The 16,874-nt window shown below is 40.3% G+C and overlaps 1 protein-coding gene and 1 long non-coding RNA gene across 7 annotated transcripts in view; one reads left to right on the forward strand and one right to left on the reverse strand.

The window, feature by feature from the left end:
• Positions 1–928: 928 nt before the first annotated feature.
• On the reverse strand, positions 929–9,722 carry LOC147823603 (uncharacterized). Of its 3 annotated transcripts, none has more exons than XR_015443555.1 (3): positions 9,501–9,722; positions 9,044–9,400; positions 929–1,217 (listed from the first exon to the last, which is right to left on the reverse strand). It is a non-coding gene; the product is annotated as an uncharacterized LOC147823603 (long non-coding RNA). The 3 variants fall into 3 exon arrangements; XR_015443554.1 differs by having other exon boundaries at positions 3,328–9,400; XR_015443553.1 differs by having other exon boundaries at positions 929–9,400.
• A 14-nt stretch (positions 9,723–9,736) lies between these two features.
• Scyl2 (SCY1 like pseudokinase 2) overlaps positions 9,737–16,874 on the forward strand; it is a 65,835-nt gene continuing 58,697 nt past the window's right edge. Inside the window, exon 1 of one of the 4 annotated variants that reach the window (XM_087192660.1) lies at positions 9,737–9,980. The gene's annotated coding sequence lies outside the window, so the exon portion shown is untranslated. The other 3 variants (XM_087192662.1, XM_087192663.1, XM_087192661.1) reach the window with 3 other exon arrangements.

Below are 16,874 nucleotides of genomic sequence, written 5' to 3' on the forward strand. Positions count from 1 at the left end.
GAGACTCGACATAAAGGCACAGTGGCCAGGCCTACATGCCACCCGAAGGGATAAGCAGTAACTGGGAATTATGCTGCAGTTAGCACTAAGTAGGCATTACTTGCCCAGGTGGGTGACCACAGCATCTGGACCATCCCTTCCCCGAAATGCCTTTATTCTTTCCATGTACCCTTGCTCTGTGACCCGCTTCCCTATTGGATCAGTATTGATATTGATCCCTTTTGCATCAGTATCAGCTCAGCGGACATACTTGTAGTCCTGTAGGTTGATCGTGTTTGACCATGTTCTACCCACACTGTGACTGTGACTTTGCTGTATGAAGGCCCCTAGAAAGGGGCTTAGTGGCCACCCACTTCCAGGACCCCGCCTGTCTCTCAGGAGCTCTCTCTTAACCTCCTTTGTCTTTGGCATTCATTCTTCCATTTCAGGGGACACAAACTTGGCAATCTGACATCTAGCAGGTTGGGAGTTATATTTCTCCTACATCATAGGGTTTCCTAAATCTCTTATCCACAAATTAGGCTGATTTCATTATAAGGCTTATCTCATTGAATTGAAACTTTCTTCTTTCATGAATCTTTCACCTACTAGACTGTATTCTTTAGGGCAGGAATAAATAAACTGATAGAAACTGTGATGATTATTTTAGGGCCATAAAATGGATGTGACAGAACTTTGAGTGGGGCAGGAAGAGGATGACTGACATAAATAAATTCTTGTAAATGATACTACTAACCTTGTAGTTCATAACCAATGCCTTCCTTTGTTAGAGTAAATGAAAATTCAGTGATTAATTTACAAAACAGAGGGAATACCAGCTTATTTTATGGATCTGCTCTCACTTTTTAAATTACCACGGGCAAATATGTGAAATAATTTTTTAGTTAATTTTCTCTTGTTGCTGAAACAAAATACTTGACACCCAAAGTTAAAGGAAGAAAGGTTTATTTAGCTCAGTTTGTAGAGGTTTCAGTCCATAATCGGCTGGCTCCAAGGTGGGGTGGCACATGGCAGAGGGGGCACAGTTCATGGCGGTGGAACATAGCAAAAGCAACAAGGGACTTTAACAGCATCTTTCTGCCTCTTTTATCTTATTCAGACTGCCGGGATTAGAGTGGTGCCAAGCCAATCAGTGTAGTGGTTCAGTGATCACACACCATTAATCCCAGCATCACACATTCCAGATTCAGCCACCGCATGAGGCTTCAGGGGGACATCTAGACCCAAACAGTAACAGTTATGAATTATTTGGCATAAAAATAGTCTCTTACTCAAGTAGATATAAACTCTTTCTGTTTTGGCTAGTGTTAGAAATAACGATATCTCCCTCTCTTTACTTAATTGTAGCGCTTTTTTTTTTTGGTACTAGGGTTCGAACTCAGGACCTTGTGCTTTTGAGCCAGGCACAGTGCCATTGAGCTAAATCCCTGGCCCTGCAGATTTTATATTTTAATGGGAGGTTCTAAAATATTTTCCAGGAAAGGAAGGTTTATCAGTTGAAGAATACATAACAATGTTTGTTGTTTCCAAACATTTTCCACAGCTTAGAAAAAGAATGCAAATATAAAGATTGATAAAATAAAAAACACATATTCAATCAGTATTATAAAATTCTTACATTTCTAGATAATATAAAAGAAAACTACTTGAGTAGCAATAAATTCAATTAATACTAGGAAAGTTTAAATTTGTTATATTACAGTTTTTCTTTCAAAATTGACCTGAAAATAGATATGAGGGTTATAAACTAAATTGATTTTATTTTCTGATTGTATTGATTATAGAATGACATTAGCCAGCTTTTAAAGCAAACATTAGATTAATAAAAAGTTATTAGTCATGCTTATAAATTATTTTGCACACCGCCTGCTGTGCAAGTGCAGGGACCCGAGTTTGATCCCAGGTACCAAAAAAAATACAAAACACATAAATTATTTTGCACTACTGAGAAAATGAGATTACAAATTATTGAATAAAGCAAGATTCTTGCAGAATTACTGTTATTATGTTAAAACACAATATTAAGTTAATCTTAACTCAACAGTCTGGTCATTTCCATTGTTAATTAAGCTTCTTATCACCCTAGCAATCAGATTAGAATTAATGTTTTATTTTAGCTTTCAATTTAACAAAATTACAAAAGCAATAACTACAGAAAATTTCTAGCAGAACTTCTAAACCAGTGGCCTATGGACTAAGTTTGGTCACAGTCATGATTTATTTGCTTACAAAATACTTTTCTGTTTTGTTTTGCTTTTGTTTTGTTGTTTGGTACTGGGGATCAAACTTGGGTCTTTGGGCTTGTGCAGCAGGTGGTGAAACCACTGAGCTAAATTCCCAGCCCTATTGTTGCTCTGAGACAAGGTCTCTCTTTGTAGTTCAGACTGGTCCTGAATTTACTACGTAGCCCAGTCTAGCCTTGAACTTGCGGCGATCCTTCAGCCTCAGCCTCCTGAGTGCTGGGACTACAGGCGTGTGCCACCATGCCTGGGTAGGTTATAAAGTATTTTGAAAAAAATTGACTTGTAGCTGGGCCTGGTGGTGCACATCTGTAATCCCAGCTTTTTGGGAAGCTGAGGGAGAATGGCAAGTTAAGGCCAGCCTAGGCAGTTTAGTGAGACCTTGTTTCAAAGTGAAAAATAGAAAACAGGGCTGGGGATGTAGCTCAGTGGTAAAGTGCCCATGAGTTCAGTCCCCAGTAAAACACACACACACACACAGAATCTTGTGTTAAAATGGGAGGGTTTTTTTCAGACAAGGTCTTGCTATGTAATTGAGACTGGTCTTGAACTCAGGGCAATCTTCTGCGTCAACCTCCTGAGTGCTGGGATCACAGGCATGCGCCACCACTTCTGGCTAACATGGAAAATTTTGAGCCAGGTTGATGGTGTATGCCTGTAACCCCGGTGAACTCTGGGAGGCTGAGGCAGAAGGTCTGGAAGTTTGTAAATTTTAGCCCAGTTTGGGCAACTTAGCGATTCAGCAAGACCTTGAGGAGAGAGATTTCATGTTAGATTTTGGGTTTTAAACTTGTGTTTTAAAAATCACAGGGCCTCACAAGCACAGTGCTGGGCCTAAATTAATGCCTGACCAAAATCAGCCAATATAAATGAGGGCCATTTCATTTGTGTGGTAACAAAAGGGTTAAAGTACTCAGCACCCAAATCTCTTCTGACAACACACTTCTGCCTGTGTGTACAGGACAGTCATAAAGCACTGCATTAAGGAGGACTGAAAACAGCACAAGATAAAAGTAAATACAAAAACCATCCTTTCCTCCCCTGAGCTAATGCTAGATCTTTCTCCAAAAGGTTAAAACATAGATACCTTTGTTGGACTCTAAAGGGCCTTCTGTTGAGGACTAAGCAAGAGGCCTTGATAATTTCCAAGTTTGATGTGCAACTTTAGTTACAACACAGGTGTTCCTCAAAGATTAACAAAGAGCAGGATGTCCTGAGAAATGCAATTTGTTTTGTTTTTTGAGACAGTCTTGCTGTGTACTCCAGGCTGGCCTCGAACTCATGGCGATCCTCCTGCCTCAGCCTCCTGAGTGCTGGGATTACAGGCACATGTCACCATGCCCAGCCTGGGAAATTTGTTTCTAAGATGCTTACATTTCCCAACTCAGACCCCTTCCCACATGTTCATTTCCCTATGAAAACCCCAATCTCTCAATCTTGACTGCACCATTCTTCCCTTGGAAACTCACCTGCTGTCCTGGACACAGTACTCAGGGATCTCGTCTTTCCTGTATTCTGTCTGTTGCTAAGTTCTTTTACCACTCATGCCACCTGCTCCGTAGATGTTATCAGGCCCTGCACTTGAGAATCGCAGCTACTTCCGGCTCACCACTGTCTGCCATTCTCCACTGTAGGCCAGGCAGTGATACCACCAACTGCCATTTTGTGTATTGTCCTGTTGTTTTTGCTACAGTAAACTAGATGTCCCAGCATGTCTCTCTGTATTAAGTAGGAAGAACTAAAATAGCCTGGGAAGGGTATAGGTTTCAAGAAAAAATATATATATATTACCCTTCTCTATACATCTGATAATTAAATACTGACTCTCCAAAGGCATCTGAGTTTCCAACCTTTGCATTATTGATCAAAACTAAGTCAAATTAACATCTTTTGGTAAATACTTGAGATCATGAATAGCCTCGAATCAACCAGTGCCTGGAGGCTTAATACCCGAGTCTGGGTAGAGCACTGAACCAGCTGCTGGAAAAAGATATACAACAAAGGCCACACCCTAAGGAGGGAGGCCAGGAAAAGCATCCAGTTATATATGGGTATATTATGAAAAAATCTAAAGGAGAAAAAACACTGTATGAACATTCATTTATTCAATAAACATTTATGGAGAGCGATTTTGTGCAATGTATGCATTGTACTTATGTGCTCATTTAATTTCTACTTAAAAATTGTTTTATTAGTACATGCTTGCAGTACATAGTGTCTACTTACACTCTGAGGGGAGCTGATATGTGTACAACACAATTACTTTCCTTCCATTCCCTTCCCGCCTCATCCCTCCATTTCTTGCTCTCCTTTGCGTGTGAGAAATATCTGCCTTCTACCATCTATCTTTTATTTTGCTTTTTACTTATATTTTGGGTTTCTTATATGAGAGAAACCATGTGGTGTTTAAGCTTCTGTGTCTGGTTTATTTTACTTAACATTATGGTCTCAAGGGTCATCCATTTTCCTACAAATGACTCAGGTCTGTCCTTCTTCACAGCAGAGTAGTACCCCATTGTTCCTAAGTACCACATTTTCTGTATGCATTAGCCTATTGGTAGACATATAGGCTGCTTCCAAGATTTAGTTATTATGAATTGTGCTGCTATAAACAGGGATATGCATGTATCAGCATAATATGATGTCTTTCTAGTTTTAAGCTTTTTGAGGAATCTCCATACTGATTTCCATGATGGTTGTACTAATCTATATTTTCATCAACAGTGTAGAAGGGTTACTTCTTTCTTGCAGCCTCTCCAGCATGTTATTATTTTATTTTTTGTACTGGGGATCAAACTCAGGACTTTGAGCTTACAAGGCAGATGGAGTGCCACTGAGCTAAATTCCCAGCCCATTATTTAATTTCTTGATGATAGCCATTCTTTCTGGGGTGAGATGGAATCTCAGTATATTGTTTTAATTTGTTTTTCTCTAATGGCCAGCGATGTTGAGCACTTATGTATTCACATGTTTGTGCTTCTGCTGAGAAGTCTCTATTCATTTCACTTGCCCATGTTATATATGGTATTTTATTTTGAAGGGTCTATTTTTTTTTTGAGTTCCTAATATATTCTAGATGTAGTTCTCTAAGGAATAGCTGGCAAATTTTTTCCCATTTTATAGGTTGTCTTTTTATGCTGTTTTTTCCTGTGCAGAAGATTTTTAATTTGCATGATTGCATTTGTTGATTCTTGGTACCATTTCCTGCGTAATCAGGGTTCTGTTAAGAAAGTCCCTATTCATACCCATGATTTTAAGAGTTTTACCTATTATTTTTCTATCTTTTTTTTTTAACCAGGATCAAACTCAGGACCTTGTGTTTGCCAGGCAGGTGCAGTGCCACTGAGCTACATCCCCGGCCCAAGTTTTACGTATTTTATCTTCCAGCGGATTGTTTCTGTTTTAACATTTAGTTCTTTGAACCATTTTGATTTTAGTTTAGTGCATGGTGAGAGATATGGGGCTAGAGTCAATCTTCTGCATGTAGACACCAGTTTTCCCAGCATCACTCATTAAAAAGGTTTTCTTCCTCCAGTGTATGTTTTTGGTCCTTTTGTCAAAGATCAAATAATTACATGTGCTTAGGATTGTTTTTCTGCATCCTCTATTCTGTTCCATTGATCCCCATGTCTGTTTTTGTGTCCATGCTGTTTTTATCACTGTAGCTTTGTAACATAACTTCAGGTCTGGGATTTTGATGCCTCCCTCTTGTCCTCTTATCCAGGATTGCTCTTGCTATTCTGGGTCTCTTCTAGTTCCTTATGAATTTTAGGATTGTCCTTTCCAGTTCTGTGATGTATGCTGTTGGTATTTTCATTAGGACTGCATTAGGGCAATTTTGGAAGTAGGGCCATTTTGACTACATTGATTCTTCTTATCTAGGAACTGGAGATGTCTTTCCATTTTCTGATGCCTTCTTTGATTTCCTTTTTCAGAGTACAGTCCTAATCAGAATACTGCAGAGGTCTTTCATTTCCTTAGTTAGCTTAATTCCTAAATATTTAATTTTTCTTGGTGCTATTATGAATATTTTTCCCTAATTTCTTTCTCAGTGGGTTCATTATTGGTGTACAGGAATTCTATTGATTTTTGTGTTTTTTTTTTTTGGTATCCTGCTACATTGCTGAATTTGGTTATTAATTCTGAGTTGTTTGGGTGGATTTTTGGGGGGTCTTTTATGTAGAGGATCATATCATCCACAAATAAGAATAATTTTACTTTTCCCCCATTCATATCTTTTTTTTTTTTGCCTAATTGCTCTTGCTAATGGTCAGTTACTATGTTGAACATGAGTAGTAACAGTGGACATCCTTGTCTTGTTCCTAATTTTAGAGGGAAAGCTTTCAGTTTTTTCTCCATTTAATATGATTTTGGCAGTAGGTTTGTCATAAGTGGCTTCCATCAGATTGAGATAAAGTCCTATACCTATTTTCTTTTTTTGGTTTTTTGAGACAGGCTCTCGCTATATAGTTTAGGCTGGCTTTGCACTATGTAGCACAGACTGGACTCCACTCATAATGATCCTCCTGCCTCAGCTTCCTGAGTGCTGGGGTTATAGGCATATGCCACCACACTCGACCTACACCTATTTTCTTCAGTGTTATTTTTATCATGAATGGATGTTGGACTTTGTCAAAGGCTTTTTCCTTGCCTATCAAGATGATCATGTGATATTTCTCCTTGCTTCTGTGTATGTGGGATTATTGCATTTATTGATTTGCTTATGTTGAACCATCCTTGCATCCCTAGGATGAAGCCTACTTGGTATGATGTATGATCTTTTTGATGGTTCTTTGCATTGTTTGGCAGTACCTTGTTCAGGATTTTTGCATCTACATTCATTAAGGAAATAGGTCAATGTTTCTTCTTTTTGGTTGTATCCTTGTGTTTTGGAATTAGGGTGATAATGGTGGCTTCCAGGAATGACTTTGGGAGTATGTTTTCCCTTTTGAGTTCATTAAAGAGCCTGAGGAGCTCATTGGTATTAGAGCTTATGTGTATTAGATCTTCCCTGAAATTTTTGTAGACTTTGCAGTATTTATGTCTGGACCTAGGTTTTTCTCAGTTTGTAGTTTTTTTAAAAATTAGTTTTAATTTCAATGCCTTTTATTGGATTATTCAGGGTTTAATCTTCTTGTTCAATTTTGGTAATTCATGTATATCTATGAATCTATCCATTTCTTCTGAATTCTCCAATTTATTGGTGTAAATATTTTTGAGGTTAATAATCTTGATTTTGGCAGGGCTGGTTGTGATTTCACCTTTTTCATTTTTAATTGCATTGTTTTGGTCCTTTCTTTCCTTTATTTGTAAGATTGAGTTTGTCTATTTAGTTTATTCTTTTGAAGAACCAACTCCAATTAATGTACTCTTTGTATTGTGCTTTTGGTTTCAATTTCACTGATTTCTGCTCTATGGTTTCCTTTCTTATACTAGCTTTGGGTCTGGATTGTTCTTATTTTTCTAGGACCTTCAGGTAGGCACTGTTTTTGGCAGAGATACATGAGTAGCCAGAACAGGCAATCATAAATCAAGAACTGGATGTCAAGAAAAAGGCTATACTAAGAATTTCACTGTGCTTTGAGGTACAAACAGGGGCTTTATGGGTAAATTTGAAGACACCTACTAGTAGGTTGAAAATAAAAGATGGATAGTAAAGGGAATAACTGCACAAAATTGGAGGACTAGTTAAGAAGATCCAATACCTAAAAGGGTTACAAGAAAGAAGGCGGGATTAGGAAAAAATCATCTATGAAATAACCCAAGAAAAATTCGAGATTGAAACTGCCAATGCACGAAAGTAGATTTGCCGTTTAGCACATTACAGTATTTGCCAATAAAGAGTAAATTTAGGAACTTGCTTTACTGTGATGAAACACATCATTTTGTGAGCTTATATACCCTTAACACTAAATGATTAACTACCAGCTATACTTAATCTTGAGAACTGTTTCTTTAGAATACATTTAAAAGGCATGGAAGTAATTTGACTCTTAATTACAACAGAGCTGTGGTTCCAACTGGCTCTTTGTTATTTTCTTTCTTCTTTTTTTACTGTTGTGACCAAGCTGTTCCTCAAAGGGAAGTGGGCAAGAAAGTGAGTAATACTAATCAATGTGTTTATCAGCTGTTCTTGTTTAAAACAATTTGGTGTGAAATAACAAAAACTTGTGAATAATCAAAATAGTATCACCTAGGGAACAGTTAAGGAAATTAGGTTAAATGGCATAACCTTACCATGGAATAATAGGCTGTTATTAGAATGGTGCTAAGGGAATAACGTGGAAGGTTTCATGGAGAAGAGGAGGAAGAGGAGGAAGAAAAAACCCAAAACAAAAATGAAAAACTAGGCCCAGAGATTTAGCTCAGTGGTTCCAGTGCCTGCCTCGCAAGCACAAGGTCCCGAGTTCGATCCCCGGCACAAAAAACCAAAAAAAACCCCCCAAAAATGAAAAACTAATGAGCTGAACAGAAGCATTTCTACACCATGATTCTAAACACAAATAGAAATAAAGATCTGGAAAGCTAAACTTCAAACTAGTACCCTGTCCCCCCTCCAGATTGTATAATTTAGTTAGCAGTCTCTCCCCTACCCCAGTAAAATTTTAATTGAAAATTTTATAAATGATAAAAGAATAAGTTCAAACATCTAGGATTTGTTTCTAGATAATTTTGGGGGGGGGGGTTAGAATCCAAGAACTTATGCTCTGTCCTTCCTTAGACTACCGGTAAATGGAAATAGTATGCCTAATCTTACATGGTGAGATGTTTATAACAAAATGACAGAAATAAAAATCTAGTACCCTCAAACTCTTTCTGTAATAGAAGCCGTGCCAGGGTCCATTGCAGGGACCAGGAGCCGGAGCGGGCAGAGGTGCTGGGGTGGGGCCACCCGGCGAGGCCACCCGGTGGGGTTCAGGAGGCTGAGAGGCTGTGATAGGTGGAACATAGGCATTTTCCGCGGACAGTCTACCTTTCTAAGCGCCGTTAGGTGAGCAGGCTGGGTACCCCTCGTTGCTCTGTGTAGCCGGGGGAACAGCAGCTTTGGCCTCATCTGGAATTCATTAGAAATGCAGACTCTCCGACCCGAAGACCAGAATCTGCACCTTAACAAGGTCTCCCGGTGATGCGAATATAATAAAGTCTGAGCTTTCCCGGACCTGGAAGGGTAGATTAGGAAAGAGAGGCCCCGTCTGGCAACCCGGAAGGGGGGGGGCAGGAAAGGGGCGAGACCCCAGGCCCTAAGGGAGGTCCCTTCACCTTTTTCCCTCGTCTCCACACTGCATTCTCCTGGAATCCACAGGGCTATCCGTCCTCCGTTCCAGGCAGAAGCCACCTCTAGGGCTCACGGAACTCGGCCCGCCCCATCTTGCGCCCAGAAGCTCCTAAGGCTGAGAAGACTACGGAACCACGGAGTCAAAAGTACCGCCAATGGCGCGCGCACCGGCTCCAGCCACCGGCCCATACCCCGCCCCTTCCGGAAAGGCCGGAAGTGACGTCATGCGCGAGCCGGCGGGTCTCAGCCTTTTTACTCCTCCCGGACTTTTCCTTCCCGGTCCTTTCCCTCCCTTCCCCTTTTCCTCCTTCAGCTCCACCCTTTGCGGCCACGGCGTTGGGAGCGGCAATGGAGTAAGGGGACGGCGGCGGCCAGACGCGGAGCTGAGCAGGCGTAGCCGGGAGGCGTTTAGGGGGCGGGGGGAGCGAGCCCCAGCGCCACCCCTCCTGGGAGCCGCGCGAGAGGTGAGCGCTGGCGGCGGCCCGGAGCCGCCTCTTCTCTGGCCGCCCTCGAGCGGGGCTCCCCGGCCGGCGAGCGCAGACCGGGGCCGGGCCCAGCGCAGGCTAGGCCTCCGGGGCCGCCGGTTACCTAGTGACGGCCGCGGGGTCCGGCGAGCACCGGGCCGGGGAGCGGATCCGAGAGCCCCGAAGCGGCCTGCGGGCGACGGGAGACCCGGGATCGGGGTCTCCTGCCGGACGGAGAGTCGCTGGCGCGGGAGCTCGGTCCCCTTTTGGAAAATAGGACACTGCTCTGGGACTGCGTAAGGCAGCTACGCTCGGCTCTGAGGTCCGGCTCTGGTAACCTGGGGCACCAACTTGGGCCCTCCCCTCCCGGCGTCCTCCTCCGTGGTAGCAGTATGGGGAATGGAAGGTTATTGTGTGAGGTGGGTGGGGCAGGTGTTTTGTTAAGGCTAATATCCCCATCGGTGGCTCCTGCACCCCTTGTTTTTCTAAGCGAGAGAGAAGGGATGAGTTAGATCGATAAAGCTTGTAAAAACTTCTTGGGATTCGGCTGAACACATACCTGTGATCAGAACACCAGTGTGATCAAGTCTGCCTCTAACGGGATCGACGAGATAGACTCAAGTAACTTAAAAGCTCCATTGCCAGTAGTGACTTGTAACTTAAAAGTTTTTTTGCACATCAAATTCAGAATTTGTATGATGACACTTAAATTATATTCTATGTGTAGGTTTTAAAAGTAGCATGGCTCAGTTCTTAAAAAGTAATAGTTTAATAAAAATTCTCTAAACCAGCCCATCATCCTAGTCCCGATGGCTTGAAAATTGGAGGGGTTGCAGATTCCTTCGGAACCTTGCCACTTATTTTCTAAAATAAAGCTTGCTGGGAGTGGAGATTGTGTGAAGAACCTAGGGAACCTAATGGAAGATGAGGGCCTTCATTCTCTTGGGATCTACTTTACACGTATGCAGAAACTTGTTCTTTTATGTCTTCAGTTCCGTGAACTCTCAATAAAATAAATACAGGCGCATTGCACTGCCGTACAATGGAGTATTTCTGTGCAAGTCAAACTTGGAGTTGGGAATAACAACTCATACACTTTTGCAATTCATGATCTCAAGGAAAAGAAATAGGTCCTCTTACTGTTCCACTCTTTTTATAGGTGTTGAGCTTTCAGTTCTTCTCATGCCTCATGCTCAGTTTCTCACGAGTCTTGACATCTTTAACACCAGGCTTTCTGGGTCTGATCTCCAACTCCTCATGTAGATGGCCTTATGGGCCTCTTGGTTATAGCTTCCCTGCATCTACTGTGGTCCTTTGTTTTCATCCTGAACCAAGTGGCTTTTTCAAAATGCAGATTTGATCAAGTCTCCATGTTTGAAGTCCTTCCATGGCTTCTCATTGTAGGGGAAACTGGACTCCTTACCATGCCCTGTGAGGTCCTGCGTGGTTGGCCCTCTGTCTTTCCAGCCTCATCTCCACAGTGCTTTCTGGCATTCCTTTTCTCCTCTGGTTACCTTGTCCATCTTTCTGTTCTTCAGCTACATGGCTTTTGGTTATGCTTTGGGGAAGCATCTCCAAGAGCCTGGAAATGCTCTTCCTTTCCTTTTTAAAAAAAATGTTTTGTTTTTTTGGAGACAGGGTCTTGCTTTGTAGCTTTGTACCCCAGACTGGCCTGAACCCCCAGCCATCCTCCTGCTTCAGCCTCCCAAGTACTGGGATCACTAGGTGTGCAACACCTCACTCAGCTTCCTTTCCTTTTTATCCAGTTGAGGCCTATTCATCAGTCGGCTCATATCAGGGAAGACTTTACAGATTAGGATAGAGTCTCCTTGTGTGTTCTCATGAAACCATTGCAGAGTTGCCATATTTATTAATGCTTAATAAATTAACGAGCCATTCTTTATTTCCTGATATGTGTAAGTGCTTAATAAATGTTAAATGAATTCATTATGCACTTAATAAATTGTGTCAGGAATTGAACTGATCATTCTGCGTGCATCATCTTTAACCCTCACAACAGTCACCTGACTGGGTGGCCTTCCCTCCTTTCTATAGCTTATACATGGTATAAAGGAGGTTATTTGTGGTCACAGCTCTACCACATATAAAAATTGCCACTTGAACTCAGGTTTCCTTGCTACTGAAGATCATGTACTTAACCGCATGACACTTAATTCTCACACTTTTCTGTTCATCAGCAACATCTAGCTCAAGCTACAGATGGCCTGATGCAACTTTTATCAATTCTGAATCTAAAGGTTTGAGGTAGTAGGCAGATGTTTCTATGGCTAAACAAGTTCTTTAGATGTTCACCAGAGTTTGAAAGCCTTTATCTTTCTTAGACATTACTTCACTTTGTTTTCACATTGTATTCTACTTTATTTTACATTTAGGAGTTTCGGAGTTGAGCCTTCCAAAAATTAGGGAGTAAACTGGGATGTGGTGGTGCATGCCCGATATCCCAGCACACCGGCAAGGCTGAGGAAGAAGGATCATGTTTGATTGCATCCTAGGCAATTGAGCGACTTAGCAAGATGCTACCTCCAAATAAAAAAGAGCTGGGGATGTAGCTCAGTGTGAGGACCCTGGGTTCAATCTCAGCATTGAAAACAAAAGAAAACTTGGGTATAAACTCTCAACTCTTGAAATTTTTTTTGAGCCAGGGTCTCATTATGTAGTTCAGCCTGGCCTTGAACTCACTATGTAGTACAAGCTGGCCTGGAACTCACAGTGATCCTCCTGCCTCAGCCTCCCTAGTGCTGGAATTACAGGTGAATGTCACCACGCCCTGTCTTTTTTTATTTTTTATTTTTTTGCCCTGCATTTTGAGAGAAGGTCTTGTGTAGTCCAGGCTGCCCTTGAATCATCTATGTAGTCCAGGATGGCCTTGAACTGTGTCCTGCCTTAGCCTCATTGCTGGGATTATAGTCATGTGACATTATGTCTGGCTCAAGTTACCATTTGATTTGATACTTAAGTACATGTTGCTTCACAGTTTCTCATGTTGCTTTTTAAATCATACTGTACAGTGGTTTTAAGTTTAACCAATTACTAACTCTGTTTCATTTCTTGTTTCTCATGGTGCTTTTCACCTTTAGTACATACATAATAATTTTTTGCAGCCATTATGTATGTATTTATTTTTTAACTTAGCCTTGTCTCCTATAAGTAATAATTTCTGGCATAACTGGTAATAGATAGTTTCTGTAGTTATAAAAAGAGTACAGCTGGTATAGTCTGTTCTAGTAAGATTAAACAGGACTTCTGTTTTACATCAAAGAATGGTTTAAATAATTTTTAAAAATTTTCTTTTAAAAAACTTCTAGTAATCTCTGAGTACTCCCACAGCAGAAATGTATATTTCAAAAATATATCTTAAGATCCTCTTTCTTTAGATATGAATAAATAAGCACCGTATATAGGAACATGGGCACAAAATCCTCCCTTCTCTCATAATTTGAAGTAGTGAGGATTGAACCTAGAGCCTTTTTACTCAGCTACATCCCCAGGCCTTTTGCTATTTTTTATTTTGCTACATGTACCTAACACATCTTAGCTCTTTTTATTTCTCCTCCTTTTCCTCCCCTCCCCTCCCTTATTTCATTTTATGAGGTGTCTCACTAAGTTGCCAAGGCTGGCCTTGAACTTGTGATCTTTCTACCTCAGCCTCTCAAGAGCTGGAATTACAGGCATTGTGCCCTGGCCTGTTTCTTATGTGTCAGATAGCTATTGGTAATAATTAAAAATCTCATTTAAGGGCAGGTCCTATTCTGTAAGCTCATTGAAATCATTTTGTTCTTGGCCTTCTGTCAGTCTCATGATATACTTATTTTCTTGGGTCTGTTTGGGTAACTTTTTTGAGGCCACAGTCTTTTTATACTGGATCTTGGTGCCCAGATTTTTACCTTCAGCCCAGACATTTTTTTCTACATTTTGGGCCTTGGTATCAAAAAATCTGCTATCTTCATATGAGTGTCATTCAGGCAACTCAGATTCTGCATGTCTGAAGTTGAGATCTTCCTTCCACAAAGCTGTTGTCTCCTGTATGCCCTGCCTTGGCCAATGGGTTCCTTTCTTTTAGACTCTGACATTGGAGATGGGCGGGGATGGGATTTCTAGTTGTGTTTCTTTCCTTTCTCTCATTCGTAACTAAGTGTCTTGTTTTATATTGTATGTTATTTTTCTTCTCCTTTCTCACTGTTTCCTTAATTCAGCAACTCCTTTTTCTTTTCAGATTTGCTTAAAATGTGAAATACAGTGCATAAAAACACATAACACCGTTTAATATGTAATTATAAATATCCATGTAACTAGTCACCTTTCAGATAGCCTCTCCACCCACCAACTCTTCCCTGTCTTTCTTGTCTGTATTTCCATGTGTCTTTATCTTTATTCATTTTTGCTTTACTCTGAACTACATATATGTCATTCCTGAAGTACATACTGAAGTTCTTCTCAGTCTGACCAGTCTGACCATATTTCCTGACCCCACCCTGTGTGCTATGTATCTTTCTCCGCTCCACAGAGTGATTAATTATCTTATCAAGCCAGAAACCTTCCCGTGACTTCTCATAGCTTGATATTTTACTACACATTGCCCTTGGTGAGCTGGCTTTTCTAGTCTGCTTTGCCATATTTTCTTCTTTTCCTTTAGCTATTATCTGTTTTGTTTTTACTCCTACATTTCTCCCATTCTCTGTCTAGTTCATTCCTACTTGGGTTTAAAAGCGTCTCTGACATTACTGTTCGGGAGCAGAATTCTTCTGGTCTGGTTCTCTTTGCTTCTGTAACATGCTGTGCATTGTATATTTTGTAGCATTTTATTAGGCTGGTACTGTGGTGGTTTTATGTATCTGCCTCTTTCCTTCTTAAGGTAGATCCTTCACAGCTTGTTTTTCCTTTACTTCCTCCTCAGCTTCTAATACTGTACATGGTATCAGGTACGTAGTGGGTATTCAATAAAAATGAAACCATCCAGTGAGTTTCCGTGTCTGCCCTGTGTTGACTCTCTAGATAATAGATAAACATCTCACATTTCAATATCTGCTCTGAAAATATCCTTTGTTTTCACAGTGAGGCCTTTGTAGTCTTTGGATCACACCATAATCTTTCTTCCATATCATGGCACACAGTAATCCTTTATTCTGTTTACTCTTTTCCTTTTTTTCCTACCTAAAAAACACGTAATTTTGAGTTCATCTTAACGTGCTCCTGGCATCCTACATTCATGTCTCTAGTTAACTGCTGTAACTTTACCAGCCTGAGTTTGCCTCTGGACAGAGTCCCTAAAGAGCAGAAGTGTTTCCATGTACATCTCTATTCCCAGTAGATGACAAGGTGCATGACCTGTGATATGTCAGGCAGAGTTAGAGGATTAGATAGAGAGGTTTTTTTTTGGTACAGGGGATCAAACTCGGGTTCTTGTGCTTGCTGGGCAGGCGACAGAACCACTGAGCTAAATCCCTGGCCGTAGAGTTTTAAGTGTAGTAGCGGATATTCATAGAGAGAACACCTTGGCATGGCAAATAAATGTTTTCATAATGCCACTATCAGCATTTGTAACTACTTACCAAAATACAGCATTAAATTAAAAAGGAAATATGAATCTCAATTGCCATTTATAATTCAGAGCTTTAATAGAAAAAAGGTTATTTTTTACATGAATATAATTAGTGGAGAAAACAGGATACGGACAAGTGCTACTTTAGTCCAGTAATCTTCACAGATTTTTGCTTGTGTATCTGATAGTTTTGAAATACATGTTTTTATGTTGATGGAGTCTGAAGTTTTTTGTCAAGAGCTTAAATAGTTGCAAAGGATTGGTTTTCTAGGTTTTATATTGTGATTCTGGATGATTTAATTAAGACGTTGGAGTTTATCAGTTGCAGTAAGCACAGGTCTCTGGGACCTAAACATTTAATAGTGGTGTTGAGATTTGTATCTTTACTGGTTTGGTTTTTTTTTCCCCCTCCATATAAAACTGTAGAAACTTTTTCCAATTCTGTCATTTTTGCTGCACGTGTTTGGAAGCTTTCTTATTGAGTATATATACAAATTTAGAATTTTTATGTCTTCTTGACGAATTGACAACCTTATCATTATGGGATGTCCTCTTTGTCTTGACGTCTGTTTAGCCTGTTATTAATATATCCATTCCAGCTTTGTATGCCTCCTTTACCTGTGTCCTTATATTTTTAAAGTCTTTTTTTTTTTGAGACAGAGTCTTGCTATACATTTCAGACTGGCCTTGAATTCACCATATAACCCAGACTAGCCTCAAACTCATGGTGATCTTCCTGCCTCAGTCTCCTGAGGGCTAGGATTACAGGTGTGCACCACCATGCTGAGCTAAAGTCGGTTTCTTTTTTTTTCTTTTGGTACTGGGGATCAAACTCGGGACCTTTGACTTGCAAGGCAGGTGGCGGGGAACCACTGAGCTAAATCCCCGGCCCTAAAGTCAGTTTCTTATAAGGAGCATATAGTTAGATCTTGCTTTTTAAATTCAGTTTGGTAATATCTGCCTTTTAACTGGAATTTAAAATTCAGTAATTAGTGTAAAATTAGTACACTTAATTATTGATGTGGATGGATTTACATCAATCATCTTGCTATTTATTTCCTATTTGCCACATTTGTTCTTTGCTCCTTCTACTTTTCCTCCTTTTGTATTTATTCAGTTTACTTTAGGATTCAATTTTGTCATCACTGTTGTCCTCTTAGTAATGTTTCTTCATTACATTAGTTGTTATTTTAAGGTGTACAATCTGTGTCTTTAATTTACCACAATACCTTCAAATGATGTTAATAGTACTTCACATACAATGTATGGATTTTTCAGAAATATACTTCTATTTACTGTTGTCCTTTGTTTCGTTTTCCTTACTTTGACATGTA

The sequence above is a fragment of the Heterocephalus glaber genome, unplaced genomic scaffold (assembly GCF_053883595.1).
Source record: "Heterocephalus glaber isolate CG9 unplaced genomic scaffold, H.glaber_assembly_v1.0 deba00001572, whole genome shotgun sequence".
NCBI classification, from domain to species: Eukaryota; Metazoa; Chordata; class Mammalia; order Rodentia; family Bathyergidae; genus Heterocephalus; species Heterocephalus glaber.